Source organism: Charadrius vociferus, unplaced genomic scaffold, assembly GCF_000708025.1.
Source record: "Charadrius vociferus isolate BGI_N301 unplaced genomic scaffold, ASM70802v2 scaffold326, whole genome shotgun sequence".
Lineage (NCBI taxonomy): Eukaryota > Metazoa > Chordata > Aves > Charadriiformes > Charadriidae > Charadrius > Charadrius vociferus.
Window position 1 is genome coordinate 4,359,574 of NW_009649062.1, and position 9,617 is coordinate 4,369,190.

The window sequence follows — 9,617 nt, forward strand, 5'->3', positions numbered from 1 at the left end:
TAGGGAAGGAAAGGAGGGAAGATGCTGTGCTTTGGATTGTAGCAAAATTTTCAACACCCCATGACCTTGCTGGGCTGCCTTTCATAATGCGCCTGGGGCTGTAATCCCCAAAGCTGAGAAACTGTCTGGAGCCCTGGACCACTGCTGTGCAGTGCTGCAGGATAAGGATGGCAGGATGGGAGCCTTGCTGGGAAGAGGTGGATTTGAGAAGCCTAATGTAGAGTGACCTCCTTGCAGCCTGTAAGCTGAGTTTAAAGAAAGTCTGAAGTGAAGAAGACAGGGGAATAAAACAGCCAAAATGAGAAGTAGCGGTTGAGGAGAGGCAGCCAAGGAAATGAAGAATTTTGAAAATGAGTAATCCCTGCTTTCCCCTTAGGTAATCTTCAGCTTGGATAGATCTGGATGCAATGCAGACAGTTTGCAAAACTTTGAGCCTGTTAGGCCTTCTGCTTTTACAAGCAATAATGGCTTTCTGGCATCCTCTCATTTGCCAGGCTCAGAGTTGCAGAAACACTTTTTGGTGATTGCAAAGAACCAAATATGTGAGGGTTCAGGGTGATCAGTTAAGCATACGATTTGGAGGGATGTTTGGCAGGCAATACAGCCTTGGTACTGCCAGGACCGGTTCTTAAACAGTGGTTTGCTTGAAAGACTTCACTGAATCATAGAATGGTTTAGGTTGGAAAGGACCTTGAAGATCACCGAGTTCCAACCCCCCTGCCATGGGCAGGGACACCTCCCACTAGACCAGGATGCCCAAGGCCACATCCAGCCTGGCCTTGAACACCTCCAGGGATGGGGCCTCAACAACCTCCCGGGCAACCTGTTCCAGTGCCTCACCACCCTTAAAGGCGGGGGGGGTGCGGGAAGTGAAAAAAGTGAAGCTTAGAGACAAAGATTTCTCTGGGAAATACCGGGCTGAGAACATGGTCAGTTCTTGGGGGGGAGCGGGGGGGATGAAGAAAATGTTGGATAAAGAGAAAAAGGTGCTGTATTTAAGGCAGTATTTATTTATGTTATGGAGAACTGTTGCTGCATCTGTAGGTATGGATGAGATAAGGGAATGAGATTTGGTCTTATAGAAGAAAATGAGACAGCAGAGGGGTTTTTTTGTGTGCTCACTGGTATCTGCCGTGTGGTGAGAGAGATGACATTTTGGTCCAAGGCTGTACCCATGTCCTTCCTGCACTCCTCAGTATGGAGCTCAGTGTTACATGTTGCAACAAGTTCGTATCAGCAGTAATCTGTATGCAGATGCTCCTGTGCAGACTGCTTCTCTCTGCAGAAAAGTTTACTGAGTCCACACAAGGAATAAAAATAAGCAGGCCGATTGGGAGGATCTTTATCAAACACTCTCCCATTTCTCCCAGTACTCTGAGGACTTGTTTGCTCTAACAGACCCTGTAACTAAGGGGTCTGAGTCACAGTCGCTAGAGGATTTAACACTCCCAGCTGTCTGCCTCATGCCTGTCCTGGAGATCCCTCCCCAGTTGCAGGGACAGTTGAAAGGGCCACGCATTTGCTCCAGTACCGCTGCATTTCACAACTCTGCTATCAGCTTGTACCTCTGGTGACTCAGAGCCCTAAATCAGTGCTGTAAGACAGTCTCGGTTGGAAAAGGGTCACGATGATCATCTTCTTCCCCGGAGCAATGCTCGGCATGAAGCTGCCACCCTGTGCACCCCCTGCCAACTGTGGCCTACCATACTGAAGGACAGAGCCCAAGCATTTTAGGACCAGAAGCGTCTTCTCACTCCATGTAATTCATAGGGTTGTTGATTCTCCCTAATGCTCTCTAGGATTAACTGGGAGGTAGCATCAATCCTTTAGTCATGTCCTAAATTCTTGCATTGTAAAGGGAGAATTTTGTACATCAAGGCTCAAAGGTAGCTGGGAAACAGGAATTTTGCATACCAAAGGGGCCTTAACTGGTGGATGGGTAGAGGGTATCCTTCCTCCTGTGCGGCTGAGCTTCTCCACTGAATATGTGGGTATTTTAGTGCAATAAGGAGTCGTTAGATTAGCATGGGACATCAGAGCTGCCTTTACTACTTCCAATGCAGGTACAGTTAGAACTGAGCTTGCTCAGTTGTTGCAAGGGCTGCAGAAGAGCCCAACATCTCTTGCTGCTCACTCAGGGTTTGTTTTGTGCCACTGCTGTGTTCCTGAGATCAACTGTGCTCTGCAGATATGCAGGAATTTTTAGTGCCTGGCTCTGCTTGACAAGATCTTCAAAGTCTATGCCTCTCTTCTTCTCTTCCCACTAAGGGGTGTAGGTAGTCTTAGGCTCCTTCATGTCAGCAGTGAAAATAAATGTATAATATACAAGGGCTCTGTTTAGGAATTGGCAGGAAGCTTCATTTCTGACTGCAGTGTAACGTTCTAACAGTAGGAAACACCTTTGTTTTAAGCAGTTCTCTGTTACTCTCTGCCCTAGAGGGGAAATACAGCTATGGAGAAGAGCTGCTTTCTTCACACTAGCAAGAAGCAAATTGCTGTAATCTGGGTGTAAATCTGCATTTGAGCTGATGTCCAAGAAATACCTTTATGCAGCATTCAGCCTTTCTTAAGCAGAGCATTGCTGAGTGTTTTGCAGAGTCCCGATGCTGGCAGATGCAGCCGGTAGTATGTTGCTCGTATACAGTCTAGAGCGTGTGATCTCTCGGAGAGACGGAAGCTCCAAATCCCTGGGGCTCTGGCCTGTTATGCTTCAAGTTGCATGCTATTTAAATGTGGGTTGGCCTGTTCACATTTGCAGTGGTCCGTTCAGACTAGTTCAGCAAATGCTCTTGGCTCAGTGTAGCCCAGGTCAGTAAGCAAACGCTTGCTTACATTTCACTTCTTCATAGTATTGACAAGATTTAAAAACCTTCAGCCTATAGCAGTCAAAACAAGGCGATCTGAATATAAAAGACCTATTAGTTCAGTGTGAAAGGGATTTAGTTACAGAATCGTGGGGATAAGAATGCAGGTGGGAATGATGGGAACGCTGTCCTGGGCCTGAGTCCAGCAGATGTCCAGGAAGAATGAAGAGCCATCTCCTTACATTCAGTGTCCTTTCATGAAGACACTTTCTATTTCCCAGACCAGCGTCCCCCTTTACATTCTCTCTGATCCAGCTACATTAATTATTGTCTTTTTCATTTGGCCTTTTATCTTTTAAGGTTGAAATGATAATCAATATTCTTCTAACTTTTTAAATGTAAGACTTCTATCTGGAGACATGCAGCCATCAATGTGAGAAGAGCTATGCAGAAGTTTCACTCTGCCATGAGGATCTGAAAACCTATTTTAAATCCCTGCAAGGCTGCAGGATTATTTCTGTTCTGTTTCTTTCGTTGTTTTGGGGTTGGGTTTTTTTTGTTTTGTTTCTTGGGGTTTTTTGGTTGGTTGGTTGGTTGGTTTGGTTTGTTTTTTTCACTGGGGCAGCATCACCACTTGTAGAGAGGAACCTGTGCTTAGCATCTACCGTAAGGCTGTCCTCCTTGATAATCCTGCCGGAGCTGATTACGGGAACGCTGGGGGAAGGAGGATACGCACTGCAGGGGATACCCGAGGCTTGTCAAGCCCAGGCTATCTGTGGGATGTGCCTTTCCCTGACATGGAAAAGATGTTATTTTTTTCCTTTGGGCAGGGAAGGGTGGAATTACAGATCTTAAATTTTGCGACTCTGATACCAACTGCAGTTCACCAAGAATCAACTTGATCTCCAGTCTCCAAGAACATAGATTAAATTATCAGTGAAGCATCATTATAAATAGGAGAGGGTATACAGTACTTTCTTTACCCATCTTGCACCACAGATGTAACAAAAGCCAAAGGACCTAGCCTGGCTTAATGCCATAACAGCTCTAGAAGAGGAGGATTTCAAAGGGTTGGGAAGGGGGACAGGGAAATAGGGACAACACAGAGGATCAGCATTTAAGTGTTTCTTCCATTGCCTGTACTGTGTGGGGAACGAAACTGTGAAGTTCTGGTGCCAGGCTTTTCTCATCATAGAGGCATTTCTAAATGGTGATATTTAGTTGCCTGAATTTCTGGGCGGAAGGAAGCTGGTGCAGACCTCCTGGGATCTGCTGTTCTTGGATATGTATGGACTGGTCACCCGAAGCTCAGTGCCATTGGGAGTCCTGAATAAAGGTGGCCAGAGAGAGTCATCAGGAAACTTGGAGAGGCCTTCTGCTCTGTTTCCATCGCAGTTCAGCAGTTCTGGGGAGATGGGTGGAGGGGAGGTTGTTCTAGTAGTTACATATTTAAGGCAGGTGGCCGTTTTAAAATGTACATTTCAATTTTGATTGCAGTTTTTTAATTGCATTTAACAGCGTCCCTGCTGGTTCTCCATTCTGCATCCGTGCAGCCACGTTCTATTGATGGCCTGTTGTGATTTCAATGGAACATCATGGGATGTACCTGGCACGTCGGGCAGCACTGGATGGAGGTGCCTTTAGCCCAATGTACCTGGCATGGTAAGCGGCAACCAAGCGGTTAATCTGCATTCTACTGCTCGTAGTTTCAGCTTGTATAGCAAGGTGTTCCTGCTTTGCTGCAGCCTTGCACTGACTGGAAATCACTTTGCTCTCCTGATGTTAGTGCCTTCATGCACACAGGGCCCCTACCCTCTTCACCCATGGAGATTCCCCTTCCCTGTGCAGTTTGCCATGCAGTAGAGAAAAGCCTAGCCATGTCAGGCTCTCCTTGGTATTCTAGAACAGGAAAGAGAAGGGACTAGGAAATCATCTGACTCTCTCTCTTCTCTCCTTTTTGGGCCAGGAGCTGGTAGCAGTTGAGCATGTATTGCCCACATACCTAATGTCCCAAACGTTGCTGCACAGAGGTACCGAACAGGTGCTTCTGTCCATAAGCAAAGCTATACCATTTCTGCGGGAGTCCTGCAAAAGCTGCTTCAGGGAGCTGGGAGGGCAGTTCTGCCTGGCACTAATTGCAATGTAACAAACTAACCAAGGGCCACTTTAAGTTTGCTGATGTGGTATCCTCTGTGAAATGATCCTCCATTCTCCTTCTCCTTTCCATGTCCGCATCTACACCATCAGCTGCGCATCCTGCTCTGCCCTGCATGTCGCTTTCTCTCCCTTCCCCAGCTCTGCAGTCCTCTCCCTAAGTAACTTTACTTGTTCGTTTTACCTATTTTGAAGTGAGCGGTATTCCTGTGAGAGAAACAAAGGTGCTGCATCCTGTTTTCTGCTTCAGACCCCCTCACAGAGCTTTTGCTGCTTCACTGACAATGATGAAAATGCATGTTCTTGCCTCTGCTTCTGAGTTCTGCTGTCTGCCTGCTCACAGGGGCTGGGGATAGGGAACCATGTGGGCTAACACAGTTCCTGCATTCCTCCCTATGTCTCTGCTGCTCTGGAATGTGAATACCTTTACAAGGCATGGGATAATGACCTGCCAGCTGCAGCTCCCGGGGTGGGGAGGGGAAGGTTAGTGGCCATGAAAACCCACTTCACTTGATACCTCGCGAGAGTCCTGGAAATAGGTTCTGTTGGGATGTGGGGAGAGGATATCAGATGAGCCAGTGAGCAACAGGAAAGCTCTCTTCCCAGTGGGGTCATCAAGTGCTCTAAAAGTTAGTTCATCTGAAACTGAAGGGTGCAGAAGTCATCTATTTCAGTTTCACCCAGATCCAGCAGCAGCTGGACACAGCATTTTTAATGTCAGAAGTAAATTGGTGGGAGAGAGCAATGTAGAAACAGCTGATTTAATTTTGTCTTGTTCTTCCCCACGCTCACTGCTGCAGTGTCTGCTCAGTGCAGCACAACTGCTTGGAAAGGTGGAGAAATAAGTAAGCAGGCCACTATCTTTTCCTAGGTATAATATAACATGCACAGTAGGCTAATGCTTTAACAGCATCTAATTTGATACATCACATCTAATCTATTTGTTGGTTTTTATCTGCAGTACTGTTAGTTCACTGTTCAGGTGCTCGGTGTCTAGCCTTCTCATCCATCCACAAATCCTCTACGTGAAATGAGTGATTCCTTAGATCTGTTTTTGATTGATTCTTTGCTTCACTGGTGTTGCTTCTTAAAAGGTAAACAATATTCATATGCTGCAATCTATAACTCAGATTAAATCAAACAGCATCTCCTGCCAGAGGTTGCTAAGCTAACACATTTAGCATTCATTCAGCAATTACTTTTAGGAAAAGACTTAGCAATATTAAAGAGACTCAAATCTCTCGTGAATATGTAGATTTTATACTATTTAAAGGGGTGAAGGGATTTCTCTTCTCCTGTACATTGGCAATCTAATTTTCTGTGATGTCCTGAGCCTTTGTGGAAATTGAGAAAAAAATTAAGTTTTTCCTGCTTTGTAGTGAGAGCAGCACAGTTCCTGGAGCTGTCTGTGTGTTCTGCACAATCTGCCCATGGGATCGCGGTGTGCCCCAGGCTGGACACAGCAGCTCACAGTTACCCAGCTCCTTGGGCGATATTGCTTATGAAGACGCTATCGGCTCTTAGCTTGCAAAGCTTTGTTTGATGTGTGGCATCTGCTTGCAGCATTACTGTACTCTGTGATTTGTGCCCTATATTTTTCATGTCTTTGCATGTGCTGTGTCTCAGTGTCATGGATATGGTGGAGGTAGCGAGGAGCCTCGGTCTTACTTCATTCCAAACTTGCACAAGAATATTTGAGCAGGTTCATTGCTCTGAAAACTGTGTCTTGAATGACTAGGAAGCAACCTGAATCTGAAAAAAGACCATCTCTCCTGCTATTTGTCCAAAGTCTTCTGTGATCCTGTTTTAACTGCAAAGGAGTGAAATTTTGCACACCAAATTCAATGATAAGACTGTGAGCCCAGTGAGACATCTACATATTCCTGAGATCTGGGGTTTGGGATTTCACTGGAAATGCATCTGAGGCTTTTCTGAGTCAGGGCTCCTCTGAACTGGGAGTATTTTTCTATCTTTTTGCAGAAAACAGAAAAGGAAGGTTCTTAAAAATGATACCGAGATACAAGAAATACAAACCACTGATTTTTCAGGGCTTTTGGGGGCTTTTGTTGTCATTATTGGTGGTGGTGATGTTATCAAAATGTTCAGGGTTTGTTTAGAGCCAGTCTCTGCAAACTAATGGATAACAAGGCCTTTGTAAGGCTGTACCTGCCATTTGTTTGGGAAGATATGCTAACTTTTATACTGGACTTAACCTCGTAGTTGCCTTTGGTCCCATGCTTTCAGACAGAAATGAGATCTTAGGAACGCCATAGATGAAAGGATAATGCCTGCTTCTCTTTGCCTAACAAGTTTTCCAACCCTTCTCCCTCCACCTTCCCCCAATCTGAAATGCATCATTGCTAAAGGACGGTTTATAACTGATCAGCTCTGGAAAATAGCTGAGATGGATTTATTTTTGTTCAGGACTGAACAAGATACACAAGCCAGGTTGATTCTATAAAGCTTTTGGCCACAAAGGTACGTCAGTCAGAGATGTGTTCTCTGACCTACGTTGCTGTCCTGGTAAAAGCCCTCAGTGGGTAATTCTGGCAAAATTTTAAACATGGGGCTCTAAACTTGGCTGAAGGTTTTGCTGCCTTGTTCCATTATATTCATGCTTGCTAAATCCATGTTAGACTTCAGCTAACAAATTCAAATGTGATAGGCAGTGTTATAGTGCTTAAACCCGGCCGCTGCTTTTAAAATCTCTAAAGGTAATAACCTGTCTCATACTTATGTCCTACTGAACGTGAATACTTCAGTAAAATTTGACATGTGAGATAAACAGAGGTAATTTAAACAACTTGTACTATGCTAATTTTTATGCTGCAGAACATACTGAGGTTTAACAATAACATTATCTTCCTCATGAAGGTCAGTAAAAAGCAGAACTATAATTCTACCCCTGTTTTCAGGGCTTTCCCTGCAGGCTCATTACCTGGTTTCAATATCATTTAAGGCAGAAAGAAAAAAAGGGGAAAAAAAAAAAAGTAAAAATCTGAAAGTATTTCCCATTAGTAGCTGCAGCAAGCCTTGACTCTTTGCAAAGGCTTAAACAAATACTTACACAGATTTCTAGACCTCTGCTTCAAGTGCCCCATGAATGGGAAATAAACTTGCTTTTACTTCAGTAACATACCTTTTTTTTTTTTTTTTATTAGTCTGTTTAGGCAAAAAATATTGGCTGTGCTGTTTCCTTTCCTTTCCCATATTTGTCCTTTATGGAACACTTAAAAATCATATGCAGGGATTTTGTGTGTTACGTGCATGGAAAAGCACCATTATGTTTGTAGTGAAAATAGTGTAGTAGTAGGCTGTGTCTTGCTATTCTTGAGCAGGATGCATTTATATATATAAATGCTGTGTTACGTTGCAAGCCATGTTTTTGTCCTTCCCTATCAATATATCTCAGTGACCCAGAAGTAAGTGCTTTTACTGGCCTGGCTAGATAAAAGCGGGTACTTGGTGCCTCTATGCTGTTGCTTCTTCCTCTTAATCAGCAATTCTGGAAGCAAGCCACTAGGACCAGACACATGGCCTGCGTGCTGCAACTCTGATGTAACTAATTACAACAAAACTTGTTTTTAAAGTGCTGAACACTGCTCAGTGGTGGTAATCCCCATCTCTATCGCATTTTTGTGATGCTGCAGGGTGAGTTTCTATAACAAACACTATAGATGGAGAAGAAATAACTGGCTAGCACCATGGCAAGCCTGTATTTCCTCCCTTTGGCTGCCACCCTTTCTAAAGCCAGCCACCTCTGGGAACAGCATTAATGTGCGCAGTGGTGAATCCACTGTCTCCTTGGGTTCCCATCCATTGCTGAAACTATATAGAACGGAAAAGCAGAGCAGCCGTTTTAGCTGTGGCTCAAGGTGATGAGCCACTGAGATCCCTGTGGATACTCAATGAGGTGGTGGTGCACTGAACAGGGGCCACAAAATTCTACCAAATGCGTAACCAAGTACCAGGCTGACCAGCTAACCAACTGAAGAAATGTGTCCTGTGGCAGAGAGGAGGCACCTACTCAGCAGATCTGTTGGTAACAGGCTAGTCAGACAGCAACATGGCCGGAAAAATTGCATTCATTTACTTTTTTTTTTTTTTTCAGAAAGCAAAGTCCTTTTGTTGTGCAGATAATGTAAATTTACCACCTTTCTGCCAAATTAAATCTTTCTATTTATCACCAGTTAGTAAGAATCAGGTTTGAGGGAGGTTTTTTTTACTATTGACAGTATCACTCCTTACTACTTTTTCTTGTATACACATACTTGACACAGAGGGAACATAATGGGGTCTAATGCTTCATCATTTGAAATCTGATGGGACAAATGTGGTAATGGGACTCACAAGCAACAAAAACATTTAACTGATTATGATTTTAAGAGAAAACTTAAGCTCTTAATTTCCATGGACTTTACGGCTTGCTGGTCCTTCAATAAAAGAAATCTGTTTCAATAATATGAGGGACTGGGAAAAGAAGGAAGGAAGGAAGTGGAAGGCTAAAGGTGGCTGTTTTATGTTTGGTATTTAATTCCTACATTTGAACCTCAGAAACTATTTTAAATTAACTTAAACAGATAATGCCCATTAGAAGTAGTAGTTGGCACTTTCAAAAAAACCCCCAAAACCTCAAGAAAAAAAATAGTTAAAAAATTG

General features: G+C 44.0%; 1 protein-coding gene across 1 annotated transcript in view; it reads left to right on the forward strand.

The window, feature by feature from the left end:
* Positions 1 to 9,617, forward strand: part of HIC2 (hypermethylated in cancer 2) — a 32,889-nt gene that overhangs the window by 20,420 nt on the left and 2,852 nt on the right. The window contains exon 2 of the mRNA XM_009888132.1: positions 4,323 to 4,466. The gene's annotated coding sequence lies outside the window, so the exon portion shown is untranslated. The remainder of the gene's footprint in view (positions 1 to 4,322; positions 4,467 to 9,617) is intronic.